This window comes from Suncus etruscus, chromosome 2 (genome assembly GCF_024139225.1).
Source record: "Suncus etruscus isolate mSunEtr1 chromosome 2, mSunEtr1.pri.cur, whole genome shotgun sequence".
Taxonomy (NCBI): Eukaryota; Metazoa; Chordata; class Mammalia; order Eulipotyphla; family Soricidae; genus Suncus; species Suncus etruscus.
Window position 1 is genome coordinate 46,906,712 of NC_064849.1, and position 16,357 is coordinate 46,923,068.

Here is a 16,357-nt window from a genome sequence, read left to right on the forward strand (position 1 = left end):
TTACCTCTAGCGCCACCTCGCTGGTCCCAGGCAAAGGATTTTTTTCTTTTTTAGGATTTACTCCTTAGGAACTTTGTTTTTTAGAGGACATACATTTTATAATTGGAATCACTCCCAGGTGTGTTAGGGACACTATATGAATTTAACAATTCAGTATTCCACTTAGTCATCTGAGATCCACCATTAGACAAACCATTAAGATACTGGGAGCCATCTAGATCACACCTGGTCTTGATGGGCAAAGTGGTGATGGGATACTAAGAATCATTCTATGATGGTCAAATTTAGGGGACTGTGTATGTTAGACCTCTTCTCCATAGCTGCAATCTATACCCCTTATCAACATCTAGTATGCATATGTCTTAACTCAGCATTAAAAGTACATCAACTAATATATTAATCACACAAAGTTCCTCTTTATCTTTGTTTCATAAGTGTTTATCATGCACAATAGTGTTTGGCACACAATTTATGTTTAAATGTATCTGTTAGGAATGATTAATTCACTTAATTAACTCTAACTTTGATGAAATTAGAGTAATATATGTTAAGTCAGAAGATATACACATAGCAGATGAACTCATTTAACTATGGAATATAAAATAACAGAACAGGTGATTGCAAGGTATCAAAGGGAGCTACTAGATACCCCTGGCGCTATATATATATATATATATATATATATATATATATATATATATAATAGAAACCAGACAAAGAAAGAATAGAGGTGTGATATATATATACATATACATATACATATACATATACATATACATATACAAAGAGCAAACACTGTAAGCATGAGATTCAAATGTTCACACAAACTTAAAAGATATGCCTGTTCTGAAATAGTCTGATAGTTGGGAGGGAAACTGAGGGCATTGGTAAAGGGAACTTGACACTTGTAGTGGAATTGCTGTTGGAAAATTGTATACCTGAAAGTTTCCTATGAACCTATTTGTAAATTAAAACTTCTTATTGAAAAAAAAGAACAGATTAAAATATTGGAAAGGTGGAATAGAAAATAGAGGATTAATTCACTTGATTTTTTAAAATTTTTATTTTGATCATAGTGGCTTACATATCTTTCACATTAGTATTTAAGGTACATATTAACATTGAATCAGGGGAATATCCACCACCAAATTTGTCCTCCCCCTTCCCCATTCCCTTTCTGCAACCCATATCCCCCACCAACACCCCCCAGGCTGCTAGGGTAGGAGGTCCTCTCTTTGTCTAGTTATTATCAGTGATCATACATCTGTTTGGTCCTGGTGCCCTCTCTTGTTTCTCCCTCTATTTGAGAGACTAACCTAGATTAGTCGAGTTATGTGGTTTTGTTTGAGGGAAAGAAAGGCAATAGAATGGGGTAAAGATTAAGCAAAAAATAAAAATAAAAAAATAAATTAATTAATAAAAATATGCTGAAAATAGGCGGAGTCCTTCTAGTGGCTATCAACCTCAGTTTGAGAGAGGACATGAAAAAGGTAATTTAAACACCGTAACAATACAAAAACAAATGTCAAATTAAATATTCAGTGAGCCCTAGAGGAATAAAGAGAAACACCACACAATAGTCTCAGTTCTGAATTCAAATCATGCCAGAGTGCAAAAAAAAAAGAGAAAGATAAGATAAAATAATATAAAATAAAAAGGAGACATCAACTTCATTATCTATACCAAAATAAAGACGTCAAAAAACAATCAATCAATATATATATGTGGAAAAATGATTATTTTGTGCCTTTTTTTTTCTTTTTCCCCCTACATAGGCACAGTAATTATTGGGGATATTGTAGAGGGAAAATCCTTGGCCTAGGAGATACAGGGTTTCTCCATCCTTGAAGTATACTGTCATGGGATTAACTATAGACTCCTTGCATGATCATTTACTCTCCCCTCTGTGCTTTTGTGGTGTATGGAAGACTTCTGCTTCATCATGGGTGGTAAAATCAGTCCTCTGTATCTAGAGATCTTGGTGACTGTGCAGCTCAAGGAATGGAGCTTATGATAAAGGCTTTCTTTGTAGTTCTAGCAGTTCTGCTTCTTCAGTGTCGTTTTAATTCATCTTCTGTAGTTGGTGTTCTTGGTCATTATGTTGCTCCTAGGATGGAGCCTGGGACAGAGTCTTTCCTTATGTTTCTGGAAGACCCTTTCACTTGCGGTTGTCTCAGTCAGAACTCTGGAGTTGGATATCTTTTTTGTTGAACAGATTGTAGACCAAAAGCTAGGTTAGAGTCTTGCTGTTGTTGTTGGTCCCGGGATGCGTACTGTCTAGTCCTGGTTGTAACAACCAGTCATCTGTATATAGCAATCTTGGTTTTTACACAGATCAAAGGGTGTCATGGCTTCTGATTTTGTCTTATCATTGGCTGGTGAGGAAGGATAACTTGCTCTTAGATCTAGTTGTTCCCATTTCCTCATTGTCAGTTTATCAATTTAGAACTGGCATACGTTGGTGTCAGAGCAGTATTATGAATGTCCTTGAATGGACTTGGTTCCTGGAGCTGTTGTGGAAAACTCTGTCATTTCTATGTCTGGGATCCAGGAGTCAAAGCTGGACGGTCGGTGCCTATTTCCCTGGAGTCTAGGTTGGTTCCCCATGACATACATTCAGGGTGGGAGATGTCCCTGTGTTGTAAAAAAGTATAAGTTCTTTTTTTGTGTGTGTGGTTTTTGGGTACCACCCAGCAGTGCTCAGGGGAAACTCCTGGCTCCATGCTCAGAAATTGCTCCTGACAGGCACGGGGGACCATATGGGAAGCCAGATTCGAATTGATGACCTTCTGCATGAAAGGCAAATGCCTTACCTCCATGCTATCTCTCCGGTACCAAAGTATAAGTTCTTATCCCTAGTAGATAAAAGCTTGTTTTTACAGGTAAATTTCCCTATTTTTAATATGCCTTTGCAGAAAGAAGTGGAGCTACATTATATTGCTGGATATCAAATATGATCTTCTGAACATTGGCAGGAGTGAACCCTTAGCACAGACTCAGGCATAGCCCATCAGTACAGCTAAAAATGGTTTTAAAACAAGAAAACAACATTGGAATCTTTGCAAAAGAAGCAGTGATTTCATTGAGTGTGGAGATCCTGATTATCTTACAGCTGAATACTTAATTCATTAAGTAGTTTTGAACCTAAACATATAAACATTAATATGAAAGAAAAGTGTGACTTTAATTTCTAAGGTAAGAACTATTGGTATTTAATATAGTCAACTGAGGAACTCTATTTTCTTAGTCTAACAGTTAATTCCTGCTCAAATCTAGAAAACAATTTTCAATAAATTGGTAACTAATTGCCTTTGTAAATTGTTTTCCCTATTTTCATTTTCTTGTGGAACTCCTACATGCTCCAATTGCTGATACAGGTTTTGCAGGTTTTTTTAGTTCCCCATAGTTATATCTGATTTCATATGCTGGATTTTGTCAATCTGTATTTAAGCAAAATTTCTGAAACAACTTTCTCTTAGTCAACTATCTCCTTTACGTCCTCAGGTTCCAACCCAATGTTCTACATTAACTTTCTTACGTTGATCTGATTGTAACTCCAATGACTATTCCTACTTAATTATTTTATTTTATAGATCTAATACTTTTGTTTGTATTTTTCTTCCAGTATTCATAGAAGTTCATCTTTATCTGTTACTGTTTAAGTACTCCAACTCTTTCCTACTAACTGAACATTTTTCCCCATCTCAAATAAACAAATTAAAGTAACAGCAGAAGCAAATTGGCACATGCTTTTAATTAAAGTAAAATTGTTCATACAGTATATATAATACTTTGATAAATTAAGATATAAGAACTTCCTATATGTTTAATTAATATTCATATTGAGAATAATTTTAATAATTGGTATATAATGACATAACCATTAATTCTGAATATATAAATTGCATATTTTAAATTTTTCTATGTGAACTAAAAATATGTATAGTAAACACAATGTTGATAACAGTTAACGAAATTATGAAAATATCTCTCAGTATCCTTGGAACAATTTCAAATTTGTGCAAATGAAATTTATTGTACATATCCAACAATCTCCATCTACACTATCTAGTTGTCCTACAATTAAACTCAAGTATAATATTATATTTCCAGATATAGTAACATATTGCCCCAAATATAATATAATTTTATGCCGATCTATATTATATAATAGGTAATTTTTAAATGTGACCTTCCCTCCATTATTATCCCATTTTCCAAAATAAAATTCTCCAAAGCCTAGCCTATCAGAATCAAAAATATATTTTATAAATGTCTTTACAATTAAAATGCTAATAGATCATTGAAAAATACTTCAAAAAAGGAAATTTTTGAAAATTGTTACATCTCACAATTGGTCATTAGTCACTGTCTGAGGGTTTACTACGTTATTTGTTGTTAGTTGAGCCTTCTCTTATTATTTTTGTTTAATTGTTTATTATTGTTTATGTGTTTAATTTTTATTGTTTGCTAATGCAGCCTATATGTTTTTGTTTAGTTGTTTATTGGTAGTTAATTTTCTTGTTTAGTTGTTTTGTATAGGTTTTGTTTTGTTTTGTGTTTGTTTAGTTGTTTTGTTTCATTAGATTAGTTGACTTCTATGCTATTGTTTCTAACTTTGTATACTTTTACTGTGCTGTAAGTACTATGGTATATGGAGGAATTCTAGGAAGTTCAGAATCTATAGAACTGGGCTGTTGAGTTTACACGGCTGGAGATGTGGAAGTGGCTATTGCTTCTAAGTGTTCTGCAGTAAGTGGGGCACGATGTCTACCTAGAATTTTTTCACAATAATTGATTTTTTATTTATCAACCTATGTTTGTGCTAGTGTTCATGTAGTTAATAGTTCAAACCAATGAATGGGGGGGAGCTATGGCACAGAAATAGGGCATTTGCCTTGCACGTGGCTGACCCAGGACAGATGAAGGTTAGATCCTGGTATCCCATATGGTTTCCCGAGTCAGGGAAGATTTCTGAGTGCATAGCCAAGAGTTACCCCCTGAGTATCACTGGGTGTGGCCCAAAAACAAAAAAAAAAAGTTCAAACCAATGAATTTGTTGACAGTGTATAAAAGAAATGGAAAAAAAAATAATGCCATGCTGCAGGCTGAAGTTGTGCTTCCAGATTTTATCCCCAGACTATTTCAGAATACTTAAAAGAATATGCATATCTCCTTCAAATATTTCTTTAGATGTATTTTCTTAATAGGTATAATTCTTTTTGTCTATTTTTTTATATAGAAGCAGTTTTCCCTATTTTTTATGGATCTATTAAGTAAAAAATTCTAGTAGATAAATTCCTCTTGTGCTATTAGTTCATGGTAGAAACAGAATATTGGGATTGTTTGACTTCTATGTTGTCCTCCATATGCACCAATAGTATCATGTGGCATTGTTCCTTTTTGCAGAGACACATTAAAATGGGGGAAATTTTATTTGTGGGAACAATTTCTTATCTAATACACCTAGACTTTTTATCAGTTTGGCCTCTCTTCAGAAATTATTTGTGAACAATTAAGTTGGTAGCTCCACAGATTCACAATTCATCTGGTAAGAGAATCAAACTGCACTACTAAAATTAATAGCTACATGAGGGTCTTCTTGCTAAAAGCACAAGGGCACCCGTGGAGAAATTCTAGTAGAATCCTCATGCTTCCAAGCCTAACTTTTTAAAATTAATATCTTTATTTAAACACATTAATTACAAATATTATTGTAGTTGGGTTTCAGTCATGTAAAGAACAACCCCCTTCACCTATGCAACATTCCTACCACCAATGTCCCAAATCTCCCTCCTCCCCACCCCACCCCCACCAGTATTAGAGACAGGCTTTTCCATTTCCCTCATTCATTCACATTGTTATGATAGTTCTCAGTGTAGTTATTTCTCTAACTGCACTCACTATTCTTTGTGGTGAGCTTCATGTCTTTTTTTTATCTTTATTTAAACACCGTGATTACAAACATGATTATAGTTGTATGATTACAGTCATGTAAAGAGCACCCCCCTTCACCGGTGCAACATTCCCACCACCAATTTCCCAGATCTCCCTCCTCCCCACCCCCTACACCTGTACTCGAGACAGGCTTTCTACTTCCCTCATTCATTCACATTTTATGATAGTTTTCAGTGTAGTCATCTCTGCAACTGCACTCATCACTCTATGTGATAAGCTGCATGTCCTGAGCTGCACATACCAGCCCTCATCTCTCTTGTCTCTGAGATACTGTTAAAAATGTCCTTCATTTTTCTTAAAGCCCATAGATGAGTGAAACCATTCTGCATCTTTCTCTCTCCCTCTGACTTACTTCACTCAGCATAATAGATTCCATGTACATCCATGTATTGGAAAATTTCATGACTTCATCTCTCCTGATGGCTGCATAGTATTCCATTGTGTATATGTACCACAGTTTCTTCAGCCACTCATCTGTTGAAGGGCATCTTGGTTGTTTCCAGAGTCTGGCTATTGTAAATAGCGCTGCAATGAATATAGGAGTAAGGAAGGGATTTTTGTATTGTACTTTTGTGTTTCTTGGGTATATTCCTAGGAGTGGTATAGCTGGATCGTATGGAAGCTCAATTTCCAGTTTGTGAAGGAATCTCCATATCACTTTCCATAAAGGTTGTACTAGACGGCATTCCCACCAGCAGTGAAAAAGAGTTCCTTTCTCTCCACATCCCCGCCAGCACTGCTTGTTTTCCTTTTTTGTGATGTGTGCCAATCTCAGTGGCGTGAGGTGGTACCTCATAGTAGTTTTGATTTGCATCTCCCTGACAATTAGTGATGTTGAACATCTTTTCATGTGCCTTTTGGCCATTTGCCTTTCTTCTTTTTCAAAGTGTCTGTTCATTTCTTCTCCCCATTTTTTGATGGGGTTAGTTGTTTTTTTCTTGTATAGTTCTGTCAGTACCTTGTAAATTTTGGATATTAGCCCTTTATCTGATGTGTATTGGGTGAATAATTTCTCCCACTCAGTGGGTGGCCTTTGTATTCTGGGCACTATTTCCTTTGAGATGCAGAAGCTTTTCAGCTTAATATAGTCCCATCTGTTTATCTCTGCTTCCACTTGCTTGGAAAGTGCTGTCTCCTCCTTAAAGATGCCTTTAGTCTCAATGTCCTGGAGTGTTTCACCTACATGTTGTTCTATATACCTTATAGTTTCAGTTCTGATATCAAGGTCTTTAATCCATTTGGATTTTACCTTTGTACATGGTGTTAGCTGTGGGTCTGAGTTCGCTTTTTTGCAAGTGGCTAACCAGTTGTGCCAACACCACTTGTTGAATAGGCTTTCCCTGCTCCATTTAGGATTTCTTGCTCCTTTATCAAAAACAAGGTGGTTATATGTCTGAGGAACCTTCTCTGAGTACTCAAGCCTATTCCACTGATCTGAGGGTCTGTTTTTATTCCAATACCATGCTGTTTTTATAACTGTTGCTTTGTAATACAACTTAAAATTGGGGAAAGTAATGCCTCCCATATTCCTTTTCCCAAGGAGTGCTTTAGCTATTCGAGGTTGTTTGTTGTTCCAGATGAATTTCAGAAGTATTTGATCCACTTCTTTGAAAAATGTCATGGGTATCTTTAGAGGAATCGCGTTAAATCTGTACAATGCTTTTGGAAGTATTGCCATTTTAATGATGTTGATCCTGCCAATCCATGAGCATAGTATGTGTTTCCATTTCCGCGTGTCCTCTCTTATTTCTTGGAGCAGTGTTTTGTAGTTTTCTTTATATAGATCCTTCACATCTTTAGTCAGGTTGACTCCAAGATATTTGAGTTTGTGTGGAACTAATGTGAATGGGATTGTTCTCTTAATGTCCATTTCTTCCCTATCATTATTAGTGTATAAAAAGGCCATTGATTTTTGTGTGTTAATTTTGTATCATGCCACTTTGCTATACAAATATATTATTTCTAGAAGCTTTTTGGTAGAGTCTTTAGGGTTTTCTAAGTAGAGTATCATGTCATCTGCAAACAGTGAGAGCTTGACTTCTTCCTTTCCTATCTGGATTCCCTTGATATCTTTTTCTTGCCTAATCGCTATAGCAAGTACTTCCAGTGCTATGTTGAATAGGAGTGGTGAGAGAGGACAGCCTTGTCTTGTACCAGAATTTAGAGGAAAGGATTTTAGTTTTTCTCCATTGAGGATAATATTTGCCACTGGCTTCTGGTAGATGGCTTTGACTATATTGAGAAAGTTTCCTTTTATTCCTATCTTGCTGAGAGTTTTCATCAAGAATGGGTGTTGAACCTTATCAAATGCTTTTTCTGCATCTATTGATATGACCATGTGATTTTTATTTTTGTTGTTGTTTATGTTGTGTATTATATTGATAGATTAACGGATGTTAAACCATCCTTGCATTCCTGGGATGAAACCTACTTGATCAAAGTGAATGATCTTCTTGATGAGGCACTGGATCCTGTTCGCCAGGATTTTGTTGAGGATCTTTGCATCTGTGTTCATCAGGGATATTGGTCTGTAATTTTCTTTTTTGGCAGCATCTCTATCAGGTTTTGGTATTAAGGTGATGTTGGCTTCATAAAAGCTATTTGGAAGTATTCCTGTTTTTTCGATTTCATAAAAGAGCCTGGCCAGAATTGGTAGTAGTTCCTCTTGAAAGGTCTGAAAGAATTCATTCGTGAATCCATCAGGGCCTGGGCTTTTGTTTTTGGGTAAATTTTTGATTACAGTTTTAATTTCCTCAATAGTGATGGGGGTGTTTAGATATGCTACCTCTTCTTTATTCAACCGTGGAAGGTTATATGAGTTCAGAAATTTATCCATTTCTTCCAGGTTCTCATATTTAGTGGCATAGAGTTTCTCAAAGTATTCTCTGAATTCCCTTTGAATCTCTGCAGTATCTGTAGTGATCTCCCCCTTTTCATTTCTAATACGCGTTATCAAGTTTCTCTCTTTCTTTTGCTTTGTGAGTTTTGCCAATGGTCTATCAATCTTGTTTATTTTTTCAAAGAACCAACTTCTGCTTTCGTTGATCTTTCGGATTGTTTTTTGGGTTTCCACTTCGTTGATTTCTGCTCTCAGCTTTGTTATTTCCTTCTGTCTCCCTATTTTTGGGCCCTTTTGTTGAGCACTTTCTAGTTCTATTAGCTGTGTCATTAAGCTACTCAGGTAAGCTCCTTCTTCCTTCCTGATGTGTGCTTGCAAAGCTATAAATTTTCCTCTCAGTACTGCTTTTGCTGTGTCCCATAAGTTCTGATAGTTTGTGTCTTTATTGTCATTTGTTTCCAGGAACCTTTTGATTTCCTCCTTGATTTCATCTCGGACCCACTGGTTATTGAGTATGAGGCTGTTTAACTTCCAGGTGTTAAATTTTTTCTTCTGTGTCCCTTTGCAGTTCACATCTAACTTCAGAGCCTTGTGGTCAGCAAAGGCAGCCTGCAAAATGTCTATCTTTGTTATTTTATGGAGGTATGTTTTATGTGCCAGCACATGATCTATCCTGGAGAATGATCCATGTACATTGGAAAAGAATGTGTATCCAGGTTTCTGAGGATAGAGTGCCCTATATATATCTACTAGGCCTCTTTCATCCATTTCTCTTTGCAGGTCTAGTATATTTTTGTTGGGTTTCCATTTGGTTGACCTATCAAGTGTTGACAAGCCTGTGTTGAGGTCTCCCACAATTATTGTGTTATTATTGATATCCTTCTTCAGATTTGTCAACAATTGTATTAAATACTTTGCTGGACCCTCATTCGGTGCGTATATGTTTAGGAGAGTGATTTCTTCTTGCTGTACAAATCCCTTGATTAGTACATAATATCCATCTTTGTCCCTTACAACTTTTCTGAGTATAAAGTTTGTGTCATCTGATATTAGTATGGCCACCCCCGCTTTTTTAAGGGTGTTGTTTGCTTGAATGATTTTCCTCCAGCCTTTGATTTTGAGTCTATGTTTATTCTGACTATTCAGGTGTGTTTCTTGTAGACAGCAGAAGGTTGGCTTCAGTTTTTTGATCCATTTCGCCACTCTGTGCCTCTTAACTGGTGCATTTAGTCCATTGACATTGAGAGAAATAATTGTCATGGGATTTATTGCCATCTTTGTGTAGAAGTTTGGTGTGTTTTTTATTCTGTCTTGTTTTTAGAGTAGATCTTTCAGTTTTTCTTTTAAGGCTGGTTTTGAGTCAGCAAAGATTTTGAGCTGTTGTTTATCTGTGAAGCCGTGTATACATCCGTCGAACCTGAAACTTAGTTTTGCTGGGTGCAATATTCTTGGCGAAGCCTTTATTTCATTGAGTTTTGCCACTACGTCCCACCACTGCCTTCTGGCCTTGAGTGTTTCTGGTGACAGGTCTGCTGTAAATTTCAAGGATGCTCCCTGGAATGTAATTTCCCTTTTCGATCTTGCTGCTTGCAGTATTCTATCTCTATCGGTGGGTTTCATCATGGTGACTAGGATGTGTCTTGGGGTGTTTCTACTGGGGTCTTTTTTAGCTGGTACTCTTTGGGCATGCAGGATTTGGTCACATGTTTTCTTTAGCTCTGGTAGTTTCTCTGTGATGATTTTCTTAACCATTGATTCTTCCTGAAGATTTTCTTCTTGGGTCTCTGGAACTCCAATGATTCTAAATTTGTTTCTGTTGAGCTTATCAAAGACTTCTATTTTCATCTTCTCATATTCTTTGAGTAAATTTTCCATTGTCTGATCATTTGATTTGAGGCTTTTTTCCAATCTCTTCTGCTGTGTAAAGTTGTTATGCATCTCGTCTTCTAAAGCACTAATTCTATCCTCAGCTGCTATTAACCTGTTGGAAAGCTCATCCATTATGTTCTTCAATTCGACTACTGAGTTTTTCAGACCTGTTATCTGATCTGATATTTCAGTTTGGAGTTTTCTGATTTCTATCTTCATATTCTCTTGATTTTTATTAGTGTTCTGATTTATACTTTCTTTGATATCTGTTAGCAACCTCCATATTTCGTCTCTAAAATCCATTTATGAAAGACTGCTTAGGTAGTTGATCGTTGTTGGGTCATCAGAGTTTCCATCTTCATTCTCTATGGTTGAAGTTGGTCTGCGTAGTCTCCCCATTGTCACGCTTACGCATTGGGTTTTTCTACATGTTGTTGTGGTACTCATTGGCTAGGTGGAGTGCGTGGCCGCAAAGCGCAGCACAATCCACAACTCCAACAGAAAACACACGCCTCAGCGAGACACACCTTGAAGAGATTAATGCTGAAAGAGGTCAAAGTTCCCAGGTTGATGCAGGCTGGGGGAGGTCCCAAAATGTCTGCCAGGCCTAGGGGTCCAGCAGTCAGCCTGATCCGCAACTCCGGCCCCCAAACACTCACCTCAGCCGAGGCAAGCTGTCAGGGGATGCCAGGAGAAGTCCCCAAATGTCTGCCAAGCTAAAGAAACCAGCACAATCCACAACTCCAACAGAAAACACACGCCTCAGCGAGACACGCCTTGAAGAGACTAATGCTGAAGGAGGTCAAAGTTCCCAGGTTGATGCAGGCTGGGGGAGGTCCCAAAATGTCTGCCGGGCCTAGGGGTCCAGCAGTCAGCCTGATCCGCAACTCCGGCCCCCAAACACTCACCTCAGCCGAGGCAAGCCGTCAGGGGATGCCAGGAGAAGTCCCCAAATGTCTGCCAAGCTAAAGAAACTAGCACAATCCACAACTCCAACAGAAAACACACGCCTCAGCGAGACACACCTTGAAGAGATTAATGCTGAAGGAGGTCAAAGTTCCCAGGTTGATGCAGGCTGGGGGAGGTCCCAAAATGTCTGCCGGGCCTAGGGGTCCAGCAGTCAGCCTGATCCGCAACTCCGGCCCCCAAACACTCACCTCAGCCGAGGCAAGCTGTCAGGGGATGCCAGGAGAAGTCCCCAAATGTCTGCCAAGCTAAAGAAACCAGCACAATCCACAACTCCAACAGAAAACACACGCCTCAGCGAGACACGCCTTGAAGAGACTAATGCTGAAGGAGGTCAAAGTTCCCAGGTTGATGCAGGCTGGGAGAGGTCCCAAAATGTCTGCCGGGCCTAGGGGTTCAGCAGTCAGCCTGATCCGCAACTCCGGCCCCCAAACACTCACCTCAGCCGAGGCAAGCCGTCAGGGGATGCCAGGAGAAGTCCCCAAATGTCTGCCAAGCTAAAGAAACCAGCACAATCCACAACTCCAACAGAAAACACACGCCTCAGCGAGACACACCTTGAAGAGATTAATGCTGTAAGAGGTCAAAGTTCCCAGGTTGATGCAGGCTGGGGGAGGTCCCAAAATGTCTGCCGGGCCTAGGGGTCCAGCAATCAGCCTGATCCGCAACTCCGGCCCCCAAACACTCACCTCAGCCGAGGCAAGCTGTCAGGGGATGCCAGGAGAAGTCCCCAAATGTCTGCCAAGCTAAAGAAACCAGCACAATCCACAACTCCAACAGAAAACACACGCCTCAGCGAGACACGCCTTGAAGAGACTAATGCTGAAGGAGGTCAAAGTTCCCAGGTTGATGCAGGCTGGGGGGAGGTCCCAAAATGTCTGCCGGGCCTAGGGGTCCAGCAGTCAGCCTGATCCGCAACTCCGGCCCCCAAACACTCACCTCAGCCGAGGCTAGCTGTCAGGGGATGCCAGGAGAAGTCCCCAAATGTCTGCCAAGCTAAAGAAACCAGCACAATCCACAACTCCAACAGAAAACACACGCCTCAGCGAGACACGCCTTGAAGAGACTAATGCTGAAGGAGGTCAAAGTTCCCAGGTTGATGCAGGCTGGGAGAGGTCCCAAAATGTCTGCCGGGCCTAGGGGTTCAGCAGTCAGCCTGATCCGCAACTCCGGCCCCCAAACACTCACCTCAGCCGAGGCAAGCCGTCAGGGGATGCCAGGAGAAGTCCCCAAATATCTGCCAAGCTAAAGAAACCAGCACAATCCACAACTCCAACAGAAAACACACGCCTCAGCGAGACACACCTTGAAGAGATTAATGCTGTAAGAGGTCAAAGTTCCCAGGTTGATGCAGGCTGGGGGAGGTCCCAAAATGTCTGCCGGGCCTAGGGGTCCAGCAATCAGCCTGATCCGCAACTCCGGCCCCCAAACACTCACCTCAGCCGAGGCAAGCTGTCAGGGGATGCCAGGAGAAGTCCCCAAATGTCTGCCAAGCTAAAGAAACCAGCACAATCCACAACTCCAACAGAAAACACACGCCTCAGCGAGACACGCCTTGAAGAGACTAATGCTGAAGGAGGTCAAAGTTCCCAGGTTGATGCAGGCTGGGGGAGGTCCCAAAATGTCTGCCGGGCCTAGGGGTCCAGCAGTCACCTGATCCGCAACTCCGGCCCCCAAACACTCACCTCAGCCGAGGCAAGCCGTCCGAGCTTCATGTCTTGAGCTGAAACCTCCATACCTCCTCTCTTTTTCTGAGGATTATTGCAAAAATGTCTTTTATTTTTCTTAAAACCCATAGATGAGTGAGACTATTGGGACAAACCTGGCGAAGCTCAGGGTCTACTCCTGGATCTGCACTCAGAAGTTGCTCCTGGCAGCTTACCCTTGCTTTATAAAGTGTCTTTAATATTTACTCAGTTACCTCAATGTTTCCTAAACCCTGCTTACTTCTCTAGATATCCAAGTGAGTTTAAACTTTTGGATAATTACTCCAGGTCAATTTTAATTCAGAAAAACCAGATTTGCACTCACCATTTCTTTTTTGTTGTTTGCTCAGTTTGGGGGGAAGAGAAGGTCAACATGGCATCATTCAATGGTTACTTCTGGCTCTGCACTCAGAAATTGCTCCCAGTAGGCACAAGGGACCATATAAAATGCAGGGGATCAAAAACAGGTTAATCCCAGGTAGGCAGCAGGTAACACAATCACTCCACCACTGTGCTATTACTCCTACCCCCATTTCATTTGCCATATTTTCAGGTGAATATCTCCATATATCTTGACCCTACATGGGTACTAACTAAAATTATCCTTCGAACCATAGGATCACAGAAAATGGGTAAGATGAGTAGAAACTACCTTAATCAATGATTAAAAATAACAACACAAAGATATTACCAGCACCAACCTGTTTTGTAAAATTTCAGTCACTTTAGTGATAATAAGCTCAAAGAAACAGTAGTACATGTAGTTGATAAACCACAAAAAGTATGACATTGGAAATATTAATATTACATTCAAAAGTGATGTAAATAAAAATATAGTTTGTTATATAAAAATGCAGCAAGGATGCTACGCAGCAGAATAATAGTTCCTGAGGAAAAGATCAAGGAGTTGCAGGATCAGATACAGGGAATCTCTAGAAAACAATAGCAAGTGGAAAAAGTCAGAAAAAAACAAATAGTACACCACAGAACATAAAATGAAGTCAAGAATCATAATATTAGAATAACTGAAGTAACATAGGGCAGGAAGGCAAATTCAGTTATGAGCCACTAATTTAATAAATATAGATAAGAATTTCCTTGAAACGATGAGTGCAACTAATGAGATAAAAGACTCCTGAAGAATTTCAAATATAAATATTCAGACATATTACAATAAAGATGACAAAATTCAAAATTCAAGATAGATATAGAATACCAAATAGAGGGGCCAGAGAGGTGGTGCTAGAGGTAGGGTGTCTGCCTTGCAAGCACTAGCCAAGGAAGGACCGCGGTTCGATCCCCCGGTGTCCCATATGGTCCGCCCAAGCCAGGGGCAATTTCTGAGCGCTTAGCCAGGAGTAACCCCTGAGCATCAAACCTGTGTGCCCCCACCCAAAAAAAGATATTTAAAAAAAAGAATACCAGAGAGAAAAAAAAAAAGGAACTTGTATACAAGGAAAATCTATCAAATACGTCTGTATAAGTCAGAAGGGAATGGCGTTTTATATTAAAACAAACAAAGCAACAAATTGCAATGAACACATTCCCAAGAAAATTTTGTCTAATATATTATCATTCATATTTGAAATTTTTACAGTTGTTCAATGACACCAACAGCTAAGGGAATCATAACCTTGAAAATAGTTCTGCAAGATTTTAAGAGCTTCAGTATGCAATGAATGTATAGACAAAGAAAGTAAATGGCGTATGATAATTTGACTGTGCTGTCATGTATATTTGTTGCATCAGTAGAAAAATACAAAAAAATCAATTTAAAGCTGAGTATTAATGATGATTACTATGAAGAATATAGCAGAAACTGAAAATAACTAAATTAGTCTATCTGAATTATAAAAGCTTCAGTTAATCAGCAAGTTATTTAGTCAATTAATTAAATGATATGAGAAAAAAAATCCAAAGTTAAATAATTTTCTTTCAAAATTTAGCCTTTTATGTACTGGCCAATAGACAATTTATTAGAGAATTTTTAATAAAATTTATTGTTCTAAACTGCTTCAATTAAACTATTTTTCTTAATTTAGCTTTCATTTAAAATAAATCTAGTGAAATCTATTTAGCATATATATACTAATTCATTATTAAAACTTAATTGTCTACAAAGTACATTTGACTATTGTATGTTTGCATGAAAATGTATCCAACCTAACCAGATTCAATCCATAGCACCCCAAATAAATCAAAGGTTCCATCAGAAGGGATTCCTAATTTCAGAGCTATGAGTAAGCTTTGAGCATCACTAGTTTTTCTTTGTAATGATAACCTTACTCCCCCAAATAGTTGATTGAGATTTTTTATTTGAATTAGTGTTATGTGAATACTGTTTTATTATTTAACTGGTAATATTAAATGAGATGATGTTTGTGCAGGGTTCAGAACAAAGCAACTCTTAGTACAAAATATTTAACATAATCATTTTCTCCTTTAAAATATTTCTTATCTGTGTTTGTAGTAAGTATTGTGGATAAGGTGATTGCCTTTCTAACCCTAAATAATTTTTATTTCTCTCACAGTATATTACTCCCTAATTCCTACTCTTAGTGATTATCTGAGTACAGAGCCAGGAGTAAACCTTAAGCACAGATATATATGTCTTAATAAAATGGAAATAAATATAGAGGGTTTTGAGTAAACTTTAAATCAGTGGCCACATTTGAGTATCTAAGACAGAGAAAACATTCATTCCTAAATATCTATGCACACTACAAATTATCCCAGCACTAGTGAGATGGAATATATATAATATTAAATGGAATATTATATAGTTATAAGGAATGATGCAATCATGCAATTTAATGCAACTTGGATGAAATGAAAAGATATATTAAATGAAGTAAGCCAGAGGAGGATAAATGCAGGATGATATTAATTATATGTCGTATTTAGAATGATTGCAAGAGAAAATGCCATGGTTTAAATGGAGGTTTCCTAAAACCCACAGAGGTCAAGGTGATTCAGACACATTGGTGATATTAAGGACAGAATTAAATATGTAAAACAA